Source organism: Schistocerca serialis, chromosome 1, assembly GCF_023864345.2.
Source record: "Schistocerca serialis cubense isolate TAMUIC-IGC-003099 chromosome 1, iqSchSeri2.2, whole genome shotgun sequence".
In the NCBI taxonomy this organism is placed as follows: domain Eukaryota; kingdom Metazoa; phylum Arthropoda; class Insecta; order Orthoptera; family Acrididae; genus Schistocerca; species Schistocerca serialis.
Window position 1 is genome coordinate 655,177,935 of NC_064638.1, and position 14,107 is coordinate 655,192,041.

At 42.7% G+C, this 14,107-nt stretch overlaps 1 protein-coding gene across 1 annotated transcript in view; it reads right to left on the reverse strand.

Moving 5' to 3' along the window:
* LOC126421040 (neuroligin-1-like) overlaps positions 1 to 14,107 on the reverse strand; it is a 746,590-nt gene that overhangs the window by 388,396 nt on the left and 344,087 nt on the right. The gene's annotated exons all lie outside the window — the stretch shown is intronic.

Below are 14,107 nucleotides of genomic sequence, written 5' to 3' on the forward strand. Positions count from 1 at the left end.
GCGCCTGCAGAAAAGTAACGCCTCCGAATTTTGTATGTGAAAGCTTTTAAAGCTTTCAATAAAAAATTTATTGACATTCTACATCTTTATTCTTCATGTTCACTTATTTATTTCTGAACGTAGTCACCCTAGCTACGAACACACTTCTCCCAACGAGAAGCCGAGCGAGGTGGCGCAGTGGTTAGACACTGGACTCGCATTCGGGAGGACGACCGTTCAATCACGCGTGCGGCCTTCCTGATTTAGGTTTTCCGTGATTTCCCTAAATCGCTCCAGGCAAATGCCGGGATGGTTCCTTTCAAAGCGCACGGCCAACGTCCTTCCCTAATCCGATGAGACCGATGACCTCACTGTTTGGTCTCCTTCCTCAAACAACCCAACCCAAACCCCCCAACGAGAAACCACTATGTTTATACCGCCACCGTAGAACGTTTGACTTCATTGACGGAGCCACAGTCTTACCTCTACTTGCGCCGCTTCATCACTATCGAAGTGAAGTCCCCGAAGGTATTCTGTAAGCTTTGGACGCAGGTGGGGCCAAGTCGGAGGATGATCGATGACAATGATCCCAAGACGTCGATTGTTGCAGAGGTCGCAGCGCTAGTGCGTGGTCTGGCACTGTCACATCGAAGGAGATAGTCTGGACGAACTCTCAGAATACGAAACCCGATTGCAGCACGTTATTTTTCAAGCACTGACACAGCTATGCTATACATCGCCTTGTTACAAGGACGCTCAACAAATTCCAGTGGCAGACGTTACAAGAGGTGTTACGGATCACGGAGGGGTTTGCTATTGAAATTTCGAGAGAGGACTGTCCATGGCGAGTCTCACGAAATGACCACGACTAGAAAATACAGGAAATTAGAGGTGATACAGAGGCTTACCGAAATCAATTTTTCGACAGTGGATCAGGGAAAGGGGGTAGGGATATAGTAGTACCAGAAGTATCCTCAGCTTACAGAGTAAGATGTAGACGCTGCACGCTACAATTCGGAGCCCTCTAGCGGCAGAGGGTTGCAATTTGCGTCAGCGAAGCGGGGAAAGCTGACCAAGTAATGTGTATCACGTGTAATACGTTTTTTAAACGGAAGTTAAGTCTATGTCGCTCTCGGCGATAGCGACAGAATCCCTCTGCGCATGGTGCCGTGAGGAGCTGACGGCAGCTAGGGCCGCCTGGTGAGATCCTCGAGGCCTTGCCGGGAGGAATAGGTGAAAGCAGTGGCCGGCGCCTGCGGGCTGCTGGATCAGCGCCACTCCCACGGGAACCCCGCTCTACTCGACCGAAACAGCAGCTGCTGCCGCCTTGGGCCCCTGGGAGGATTCGGGGGCAGCAGCCGCTCTCTGGCCAGGACAGCAAATTGTGGCCGCCACCTGCACCCTGATACGCTCTCCATTCATTCCCAGGAACATCCAACCCGAAGTGACAAAGAGACTGTATTTTTCCCCCAAGTCATATCTCCCTTGACGTTGATTTACCGTTATAAACACCTTTGCTCCTTTACACAACACTATGAGTGCTTCGATTTACATTAATGATCAGCAGTTCAGGGCTCAGTATTTTCGTATCCTAGACTTCTCCTACTGCTTCATAAGAAGTGGCGAGTGCCATTTCCCAATACCAATAAAGTGAAAGCTGCCATTTATTTTGTCTACATTTACGCACCAGCTGATCAAACGTATACGGACGCCCTACTGTAATGCGGAATGTAGCACTAGACATCAAGTGAGACGAACCTGTCACTAGAAAAGAAGGTGGGTAGAATTGTGTCGTCAACAGAGAAGCAATGACTGCAGAATGGGTCTGTCAGGAGAGTTCTGTGACTTCGAACGTGGGCTGAGTAAATAATCCACGTGAGACATTTTAACCCTTCTAAGGCTGCACAAGTCGGCTGCTGGTAATGCAACTGAGAAGTGGAAATGCGAAGGAGCAGCCCCAGATAAACTTAGACCAGGCAGACCTCATGAACTGATGGACGGGGATCGTCGACGGAAGGACTCTCTCGTGAGTTCCAGAGTGCCACCTAGTCCAGCCAGCACAGTGACTGTAGAGAGTTGAAAAGAATATGGAGTACAATGGCAGAGAAGCTCTTCGTAAGCTACAGATTTACGTAGTCAGTGCCAAGTACGCTCGAGGTGAGGAAAAGAGCGGCGGTATTGGGATTGGATAACTGGGAACATGTGGTTTAGGGTGACGAGTCACGCTATAGCCTGTTGCAATCCGATGGATGGATTTGAGTTTGGCTAACATATGCAGTGTCATCAATGCAGTACAGAGGAGACAGTGTTATGATGACGGGCAGGGAGGGGGGGGGGAGAGTTTTTCGTGGTTAGCATGTGGTGCCCTTAGTTCGATTAAGAAACAGCTAAATGCGGAAGGATATAAAACACATTTTACACCCTTGTGTGTGGTGTACAGTACCGGAACAGTTCGGAGACAATGGTTGTATTAGAATGACCATGTACCCTGCTACTGCATGTGTTAGGCAATCGTTTGTGGACAGTAACATTCCGGAAAAGGACCGTCCTGACCAGTGTAACACACATGGGATGACGGAAAACGTCGATATCGCTCCGATTCCAGACTCCAACATACTATCTTATCTGATGTCGCTTCTTGAGGAAGTATGGGCTGCTATTCCTCCACAGACATTGAGACACAAATGTCCCCAAGAGAGTCCAAGGACTCATAAAGTCGAAGGGCTGACACAGCCAGTATTGATGTCCTCTAATAGATGTTCAGATACATTTGATCCGTGAATGTTCTTCCACGCTTCGATCATTCATACTAGTTGTTATGTTGCTATGTTAATCTATGTGACTTCAGTCATGAGATTGGTAGAGGTACTCGAGTGGGTCGACAGTAACTGTCAGTGAATGAATGGCGTCACGGAAACAACCGGAAGCTGCCCTAATGTACGTTTATTTACAAACTAACGGTTTCCCTCAAGTGGTATTTTTATGGAATGTTTTCACCCCGTACTCTACAGCTAAGCTACGTGTCTGCTCACATACAATGCTGTACTCCAGTCATACAGTTTCAGAAACGTTTGCCTGTACAATTTCCCTACCAGCAGACTTCTCTTGTCGAAAGAAAACTTTCGATTGAATCGTAACATTTTGTGTCCTCTAAATTGACCCCACATCATGAAATAGAAAAGACCTCTAATTCAAATGCTGATTACTGCAGAGATTGAACATTACTCTTTACGTTCTTTCGTGATTTACAAGTTATTTCTACGAACATTAGAGAAAAAAAAAGAGGACAGGTTTTATTTTTACTTATTTGTTTAATCTGATCTGGTTAGGGCTTCGGTTCCGCTGTTACTTCGGACCAGAGTCTTACACATATAGTATTTTTTACAGCATAATTACTTAAGAAATTTTTTATACCATAAATTATAACAATTAAAAGTTATTTAAATTATATGACAATATGAATAATAGTACTAAGAAATATAAAGTGAACACTAGCGGTACTATTATTGCCGCAAGTTATAGTAATAATAATAATAATAATAATAATAGTGATAGTAGCAAGTTAAAGTTATGTGTAAAAAGTGGTACTTTATGATATAGCGAGTTCTGAGGGAGAGAAATTAGAATGAACCAGCTAAGAACTCTGGTAAATGACACTTAGCTGCATATGCCTGGCGTTATTCTACTCATTGGGCCATTTAGATTGATACGAAAATAAAAGTAACAACCTTCAAAATACCACGATCGCTTTAGTAGAGCATTTTTTGAGATTAACGGTTTCGGCAAACTGTGTTGCCATCTCGGACCTTCTCCACTACAGTTCAAAGAATCAATCGGAAAATGGCAGCATAGTGTGCCGAAACCGGTAATATAAATCAATGCTCAACTAAGGCGATCGTGGAATTTTGAAGTTTGTTACTTCAGTTTTCATACTTAGTTGTAATGGGGATATAAATGGGCATACAGGATCTGCAGATCATAAGCATGTATGTCGTGTTTGCAGTGGGACAGAACTGATGAAATGTCATTGACGTGCAATGAACAGAGTGTAGGACTTAACTCCGAAAGCCAGGGGACCCCTGATACCATTGTGACTTCATGTTGCCGGACATAACGTATTGTTGATGAGACGACAGATACGGGCAAAACCATTGCACTGCACTCGATGAGAAATTTGGGCTGCAAAGTAAAATTAAAATCTGTCCTCTCTTTTTTTTAATGAGCGAAGCCCTCTTTTATGAACCAGAAAGGAACGTAAAGATTGTTGTCTAATCTCTACAACAATAAGCATCTGAATTAGGCGTTGTTGGTAAGGAACACCTTCTTTTATATATGATGATGTGCGGTCAGTTTATTAGATGCAAAATGTTAGTATTCAGTCGAAAGTTTTCTTTGACAAAAGAAACCTACTGGTGAGGAAAAATGTTCAGGTAGAAGTTTCTGAAATTGTATGGCTAGAATACAGCACTGTATGTAAGTGAACACGTAGCTCATGTAGTGTACGGAATGAAAAGATTCCATAAAGAATAACCGACGCTAGGATGTGTAAAGCTCTTACCGCATGTAGGTACAGGTTAGGTGAAATGGGCAAAAGCGTCCAGAAATAGTTCACTTGGGGCTTGAAAGCTCAGTAGAGGGAATGTCTATAAGGAAGGACAAAGTTTATGATATGGCAAGCTTAGGCAAGTTGGATGTGGGAGATATGTAGAGAGGAAAAGGGCAGCACAAGACAGAAACAATTAGGGGAAACTCGCACCACAGAATTGAAATATCGAAGTTATTGTGTAGAGCAGCACGTGGTAGTCGCCTTTTGCCTATCTATGACAAGTTTCAGGTCGTCTGTTACTTTGTTATCCGTCTAATAGTTTTTTTTCTAATGATACGAGTGTAAGGATAACACGACACCCAGTCCCCGAGCGGGAAAAATCTCCGACCCGCCGGGAATCTAAACCCGGTGACTTCGATTAGCAATCTACCGCGTTGACCGGGCAGCTACCGACACGGACAAGTAAGTTACCTGAAGTTAAGTAGTTTACTGTCTGGTATTGGACCATAAATGCTAAGGTCTTAGTAAGCGAATAGGTCGGTGCTCCGAGAATGGTGAAGCAAAGTTATTTTCTGATAGTGGCTTGACAAGTCAATATTTCCAGACCTCAGGGAAACCACTTGTGGGCAACAAGTGATTGAATATATCTGTTACAGTGGGATTGGCGGATCAATAATAAACGTCGTCATTTGGATCGTGATGCCATCGTGGCCAGCAGACGCTACTCTAATATGCACGATAGATTTTTGATGGTATTGCTGTTAACATGTTTCAGGCAGCATTGACCCTGTCTACCCCATGAAGTAATCAATAAAATGGAAAGTTTGTAGGAAAAGACTACAGACTTCTGAAACCGTCGTTGTACACTCCTGGAAATTGAAATAAGAACACCGTGAATTCATTGTCCCAGGAAGGGGAAACTTTATTGACACATTCCTGGGGTCAGATACATCACATGATCACACTGACAGAACCACAGGCACATAGACACAGGCAACAGAGCATGCACAATGTCGGCACTAGTACAGTGTATATCCACCTTTCGCAGCAATGCAGGCTGCTATTCTCCCATGGAGACGATCGTAGAGATGCTGGATGTAGTCCTGTGGAACGGCTTGCCATGCCATTTCCACCTGGCGCCTCAGTTGGACCAGCGTTCGTGCTGGACGTGCAGACCGCGTGAGACGACGCTTCATCCAGTCCCAAACATGCTCAATGGGGGACAGATCCGGAGATCTTGCTGGCCAGGGTAGTTGACTTACACCTTCTAGAGCACGTTGGGTGGCACGGGATACATGCGGACGTGCATTGTCCTGTTGGAACAGCAAGTTCCCTTGCCGGTCTAGGAATGGTAGAACGATAGGTTCGATGACGGTTTGGATGTACCGTGCACTATTGAGTGTTCCCTCGACGATCACCAGTGGTGTACGGCCAGTGTAGGAGATCGCTCCCCACACCATGATGCCGGGTGTTGGCCCTGTGTGCCTCGGTCGTATGCAGTCCTGATTGTGGCGCTCACCTGCACGGCGCCAAACACGCATATGACCATCATTGGCACCAAGGCAGAAGCGACTCTCATCGCTGAAGACGACACGTCTCCATTCGTCCCTCCATTCACGAATGTCGCGACACCACTGGAGGCGGGCTGCACGATGTTGGGGCGTGAGCGGAAGACGGCCTAACGGTGTGCGGGACCGTAGCCCAGCTTCATGGAGACGGTTGCGAATGGTCCTCGCCGATACCCCAGGAGCAACAGTGTCCCTAATTTGCTGGGAAGTGGCGGTGAGGTCCCCTACGGCACTGCGTAGGATCCTACGGTCTTGGCGTGCATCCGTGCGTCGCTGCGGTCCGGTCCCAGGTCGACGGGCACGTGCACCTTCTGCCGACCACTGGCGACAACATCGATGTACTGTGGAGACCTCACGCCCCACGTGTTGAGCAATTTGGCGGGACGTCCACCCGGCCTCCCGCATGCCCACTATACGCCCTCGCTCAAAGTCCGTCAACTGCACATACGGTTCACGTCCACGCTGTCGCGGCATGCTACCAGTGTTAAAGACTGCGATGGAGCTCCGTATGCCACGGCAAACTGGCTGACACTGACGGCGGCGGTGCACAAATGCTGCGCAGCTAGCACCATTCGACGGCCAACACCGCGGTTCCTGGTGTGTCCGCTGTGCCGTGCGTGTGATCATTGCTTGTACAGCCCTCTCGCAGTGTCCGGAGCAAGTATGGTGGGTCTGACACACCGGTGTCAATGTGTTCTTTTTTCCATTTTTAGGAGTGTATTTAATGTTGGGGAGATTTTATGGTAGATGAGTGGATGCTATCAATGTACCCAAAAATCGTCATCGGGTAAATTTATCAGCCACTGTCAGTACTTTGATCAATTTTGATGAAACCTGACAGAGCGTAACGACAAATTTCAACAGTGAAAGCCGTCATGCGCTAATGTGCGCCGATAGTTAGTAACGAGGAAATTCCTGTTTTCTGTTGGACTTCTACAGCTTCATTTTCAGTAGCCTGGTATCAGGAAAGATGTGATACAGTACCCACTGAATACGTGGAAACAGCTGAAAAATTCGTGGCATACCTGGACCTGTATTTTCCATTTATGGTGACCCGTAAAATGAGACGGACACCGCTCTGTGAACATTAGCATTGAGTTCATGATTGAGGAAGACAGGGAAGACTTTATGGATTTGGCATTTATTTCCTGATATAGCACTAACCTCATTTATCTAATGCGCTCAGGAAAGAGTTGAATGGTTTACAAGGTAAAGAACGATGGTATGGAAAGTACTGACATTTTAAATACTACCATTATTCCAACAGCTTTGCTGAATTAACGAATAATGAGTAATGTGTGTTCGGCTTAGACTGAACACTCAGAAAGAAACTACTACATTTATCTGCATCTAAATATAGAAGAAGGTTAACTGCTGATGTAGTAATAAATTACTGCAGTCATCATATCCCTTTATTTTGGGATGGAACAAAATCCTCTTAGTCCTCACGGTCCTACGTTACGAGATAAAGGTTCATAGCGGGCGATAACTGAACCATAACGCTGTATCTTTCCTTATATGAGGCGTTGTAAAGTGTCATTTACGAGGACGTTTGGCCGGTAATATTAAAGTTATGGTGCTAGGGAGCTCAGCAGAGGATAGGACGTATCAAAAATTAAGAAACCTAAAAGGCGTTAAACCAATATCGAGGACTACTAGCCGGCCGGTGTGGCCGAGCGGTTCTAGGCGCTTCAGTCTGGAACCGCGCTGCTGCTACGGTCGCAGGTTCGAATCCTGCCTCGGCATGGATGTGTGTGATGTCCTTAGGTTAGTTAGGTTTAAGTAGTTCTAAGTTCTAGGGGACTGATGACCTCAGATGTTAAGTCCCATTGTGCTCAGAGCCATTTGAACCATTTTTGAGGGCTACTACTTCCAACTATCACGGTAGTAATCATGTACGGCATTTCACATTGCTGCTAGATACCGGAAATACTGTAATAGCAGCATGTAGTGGAATATGACACCGGTAATTAACGCATCTGAAGACGGAAATATATTGTATGAACAGATAATGTTAATATTTGTAAGAACTGGTATATCAGATTACCGTGTAAACATTTATTAGGTCCCACGCTTCCACTTCAAAAATTTAAGGATACAAATGTGTGTACGTTACTACATTCACGGGTTGGAAAGATAAGAGTTATTTAGTAATCTTGGATTACAAGAGAAAATCGTTGGTGATGCTCTTAGTAAGTCGAGTACGAAGATGAATGTTGTCCATTCAACACAGGGAAAACAGCAGTGTAAGTGCATAAGAAATTTTTCTGAAGAGTATTACCATAGGGAACTGGGAACTTAGTACGTCTGAGAAGACGAGAACGAGGACGACGTGAAACGAATTACGAGGGGAACACAGAAAATTGTAAAAAGAAGAGGCTTACAAGCCTACGGATGATAAGGTTAGATTCGACGAAAACTGTCACCAAATAATTAATCTACCTTCTTAAAAGTCTGTGCATGTCTTGGCTCAAAATATTTTTTTCTTCGAGTCATGTTTTCATTTTGTACGTATTTCTTTCCTCACCGATTCTGCGGATAACCTCCTCACTCCTTATCTTATCAATCCACCTAATTATCAACATTCTTCTGTAGCACCACATCTCAGATATTTCGTTTCTTTTTTGTTCCGGTTTCTTCACAATCCATGTTTCACTACCACACAGTCCTGTGCTTCAAAAATACATTCTCAGAAATTTCTTCCTCAAATTAAGGTCGTTGCTTAGGTAGCAGAATTCCATAATGTGTTGTACTCCATCTACTTCGTTATCACCAATCCTGATGTTAAGGTTCTCGCTGTTCTCATTTCTGGTACTTCTCTTTACGTTCGTCTTTCTTGGAGTTACTCTCAATCTATATTTTGTATTCATTATGCCGTTCATTTCATTCAGGAGGTCCTGTAATTCTTCTTCAGTTTCACTAAGGATAGCAATGTCATCAGCGAATCTTGTCATTAATTCCTTTCACCATGAATTTTAATTCCGCTATTGTACTTTTCTTTTATTTATTGCTTCTTCGATGTATAGATTGAAAAAAAGCAGAGAAAGACTACCTTCCTGTCTTACACGCTTACTTCCTATAGCTTAGTCCTATTTTTCTCACAATTTCGAGTACCTTGCACCATTTTACATTATCGAACGCTTTTTTCAAATCGATAAATCCAGTGAACGTGTCTTGATTTTTCTTTGGTCTTGCTTTCATTATCAACAGCAACGTCAGAATTGCCTGTCTGGTGCCTTTACCTTTTTAAAGCCAAACTTATCTTCATCTAATACATCCTCAATTTTCTTTTCTATTCTTATGTATATTATTCTTGTCAGCTACTTGGATGCATGAGCTTTCAAGCTAATTGTGCGATCATTCTCGCACTCGTCAGCTTTTGGATTCTTCAGAATTTATGAATGATCTTTTTCTGAAAGTCAGAAGGTCACACTCAAGTATTCTACATACCAAGTTTAATGGTCGTTTTGTAGCTGATTCCCCCAGTGATTTCAGAAATTCTGTTGGAATGTTATCTGTCCCTTCTGTCTTATTTGATCTTAAATCTTTCAGAGCTCTTTTAAATTCTGATCGTAATACTGAATAAGTAGAGAACCAAAAATACCTTTAGGCATTTGCATAGCAGCTGATTGGTCGATAGCCGCTAGGTTCTACAGCTGGTTGTGTAGAATGAGAAATATGGCGATATCTTACGATGGGTAATGTTTTCAGTGACTTGGGACTGATTGTAATTCAATTGAAAACGCACGTCTTCCGCTTCAGAGTGTCGGTAAATAGTACAATCGCAAGCGGATTCTTGCTGAATAGTTTTGTGGGAGTAAAATTATTTTATTTATTTTACTCTATGTTTTTTTGGGATACTGAACACGAGTTGTGGTTTGCCATAAAAGCAACATAACAGAGCACTGAAAGGAATTGAAAAATCATGTTTTGATCGGTTTAGAGCTTGTATCTAAAGAATATCTGCATACCGCTGGAAACCATCCCATAAAAAATAAATAAGATTAAATTTATTTTTTAAAATTTATTTCCCTCTGACCTTTTTGTGAGGTGAATAATTTGTGCCTAAATGCAAAATGAATATTCACATCCTTCGTTCATCGCGGTTAGTCCAAATTATTGATCTATAAATACAAATCCTACACGCTTCCGTACTACAATTCATTTAGTATCAGCAACGTGACTGTATGTACTTGCGCTTCTTACGCTACACCTTAAGTTCAAATGGCTCTGAGCACTATGGGACTCAACTGCTGAGGTAATTAGTCCCCTAGAACTTAGAACTAGTTAAACCTAACTAACCTGAGGACATCACAAACATCCATGCCCGAGGCAGGATTCGAACCTGCGACCGTAGCGGTCTTGCAGTTCCAGACTGCAGCGCCTTTAACCGCACGGCCACTTCGGCCGGCACGCCTTAAGTATTTAGTCTTGTGTTACAGGCACTCACTATGTTAATACATTAATAATTACGTTATTTTCAGGTGACCTGTGATGGCTGCTTGTAGAGTGTGATGTTCTTAGCATTTTGTAAATGAATGAAACGTATAGTGTGAAATAAACTGCTGGTAGTACTCTGGAATAGTACTGATAGTGTCGTTGAGCTTAACGTCCGAATTCTACTTTCAAACAATCAATAATAGTGTCATTTTTTCCCTAAGATACTTTAGTCGAATTAGGACGTAAGTCATTAAAGCACGATTTGATGATGGAATTTTATTGCCTCCCTGGATTCCCATTCGAAATCATAGATTTTGGAAAGAGCGGGGCAGTGATTTCAAACAAGATTTGCATGGAGTTTTGGGATTGTATTGTGGAGGGGAGGTACAATTTCCATGATTCTCGTATAGAGTGAATGAAATTATGAAGTGAAAAATTACTGTTTTTAACCCAATTGTTTTCGTAAGATGCGTTTAATTCACAGAAATACTGATGTGAAGCAGAAGTGGATGGCGTATCGGGGAGAGGAGCCAGCTGTATAATGTAGATGGTGCCAGCATTTCGTCTGTTATCGTATGAATTAGTACGTTGTGATAATGAGTATGGAGAAATCAGAAGCAATGACATAATGAAATAATGAATTTAAAAATTAGGGAAAGGACAAAATGGGCAAGGAAGAGTGGTAATGTTTGAGTACAGAAGCGGGCTTATAAACCTGCTGCGCACGGACCTGCTTGGGTTGTTCCGCGTCAGCTGAAGAAGTAGCAGTTTCGTCAAAGAGTCTCTTTGAAATCTGGAAAGAGATGCCCGGGAGAGAAGCAGAAGAAGGATCTAATTAACTTTAAAAAGCAAAAGTAAGTTGTCGAACCCATTACTTGTATTTGCCATCGACTTCGCTTCTTCGTCGATACCGAGGCTCTGAGGCCATGCTAGCAAAAACAAAGGCAAAGATCTGAATCTTCCCAGAAACATCGGGTGACAAATAGCAGATGAATATGATACCTATCGAGGGATTTGCTAGAGAAAGCCACAAAAATATTGCCCCCACCGTCATATGCAATGGCTGTAGGGTAGGTGCTCTTTGACAAGCCTCGTGGGACAGATTGACGTCAGTTTTATAAAGCAGAATATGTGGTTCACTTTAAAAGTCTGCCCCTACCAAACCGCTGCATTCCGATTTTGTTATGGTCGAGTAAAACGATCTTTTCCGCCGATGAACCACTGACAGGTTGCATAAGTCATCTGTCTGCTCCAGGATCCATGGAGCTCCATGCGTACCGGTAGATACAAGAATAAAAATATTTATGAGTCACAATTTCTTCATTAGGTGGGCCGTTCCACTTCAGCATACCATTTGGCTTTGACAGACTGTTTCAAAGTAGGTTTATACAGGCAAACGGTTGCAATAACTGTTTGGTACAATGACCTAGGATTCGACACCTACAATGGGTTTCTTCATCAAAATGAAATTTTTGATAAATCAGAAAATACATTGCGAAAAAGCAGTGGTCAGAATTTAAAGCAGCTGTGCTGATGTTGTTCCTAGGTAGGCTGGTGCGTTTTATATTATTTTTGTCTTGAACATAGCTGTTCTGATCATTGCTTTTTCGCAATGTAATTTTACGGTTTATCAAAAATTTCATTCTGATGAAGACACCCTTAGTAGATGACGAAACCTAGGTCAATGTACCAAACAGTTATTTGCAACTGGTTGGCTGTATAATCCTATGCTGAACTAGCATACTGTTGCCCTGCAACAGACATGTTTAAAACTGCTTATATACTGTTGTAGACAACCTTCGACTGCAAGATCAATAGCGCTAGTGCTTTGTAGAGTCTGTAACGGTTATTTTCTGAACATGTTATCAATAGAGAAACCATTTCTTCACTTTCGCCTGGGAGTCGGGGAAAGATAGCGCTACTTGATTGGATAACGGGAAATGAATGCGTTGGAGGCAATGAACTAAAGACTACAACAGCCAAGGAGGTGTGTACAATACCTGCAATGGTAAAATGTCATTCTAACACAAGCGGTGTTCTCATTGTTAGATAACGTAATCATTGGATGGATTTATATTTAACACTACATTATATCAACATAGCCGCTACTGTTGTAAGTATTCAAAAGTCAAGCAGTGTGAGGATATCATACAGCAATGTTATGTTATTGTCTTAGTATACAGCAGTTAAGTTACTTATTGTAAAATGTTAGTATTTAATGTATTGTATCTAACTTCGTATTAAGTTGTAAGCTGTTTAACGTCCCCTTAGGAAAATTATAAATGACAGGGCTGGAAAAACTCTAACGTTATTTGATTTTCAAACAGCTGAGCAAAACTGAACGTACTCAGACATTTCTCCCTTTACTTATTCTGATCATCACTAAACTGACACACAATATTTTTAGCGCAACGCAATCTGACATAAAGTAGGCTGTTTAGGTTTTTATGTTGGTAACGGTACGTAGCGCTCTGTATGAAAATCACTGACTGTGCTGTGTGCAGTCTGTGGCTGGTTGGACTCATTGTTGGAATATTCGCTAGTGTAGTGTTGGGCAGTTGGATGTGAACAGAGCGTAGCGTTGCGCAGTTGGCGGTGAGCCGCCAGCAGTGGTGGATGCGGAGAGAGAGATGCCAGAATCTTGAGACGTTACTGTTAGCTGACGATCTGGACGTGTGTCCGCCAGAAAAAGGAAATTTGTAAAGATGGATGTCATGAATTGATAGATATATAATGATGACTTTTGAACATTATTAAGGTAAATACATTGTTTGTTCTCTATCAAAATCTTTCATTTGCTAACTATGCCTATCAGTAGATAGTACCTTCAGTAGTTAGAATCTTTTATTTAGCTTGCAGTATTGGCGCTCGCTGTATTGCAGTAATTCGAGTAACGAAGATTTTTGTGACGTAAGAGATTCATGAAACGTATAGGTTATTGTTAGTCAGAGCCATTCTTTCGTAGGGATTATTGAAAGTCAGATTTCGTTGCGCTAAAAATATTGTGTGTCAGTTTAGTGATGATCAGAATAAGTAAATATAGAAATGTCTGAGTACGTTCAGTTTTGCTCAGCTGTTTGAAAATCAAATAACGTTAGTGTTTTTCCAGTTCTGTCATTCATAATTTTCCTAAGGGGACGTTACAGTTGAAGCGATATTGAAAATACTGTGCTTTTTATTTTTCACACTGATTTTAACTTATTTTTCAATTCATATATAAAATTTGAGTCTGTTCGAGGCCACTTGTACGCAAAGACACATAAATCTAGTACGTCTAGATCTTTCCTAAATCTTTTCCCAGTTCTTGGTGACTCCCTGTAAGTCTGTTCACCCCATAGTTTGTTTGTTGTTCTACTGCTGTGAGGTGACCAGATGCTAATATGTACCTCTGGCATCTTTATCCACACCTCGTCTCTTAACAGCATTCCGCTCCATTTCTGTCTCACCCAAATCCATTTTTCAAGAGCTCGCCGTCTCAAGGGACAATAAAGTTGGAAACGACTGTAGGCCGTCGCGTTGCCCCTCGACTCAGGGCAAAAGGTTCGAATCCGAAGAACCAAGAAATTGTTTGGCC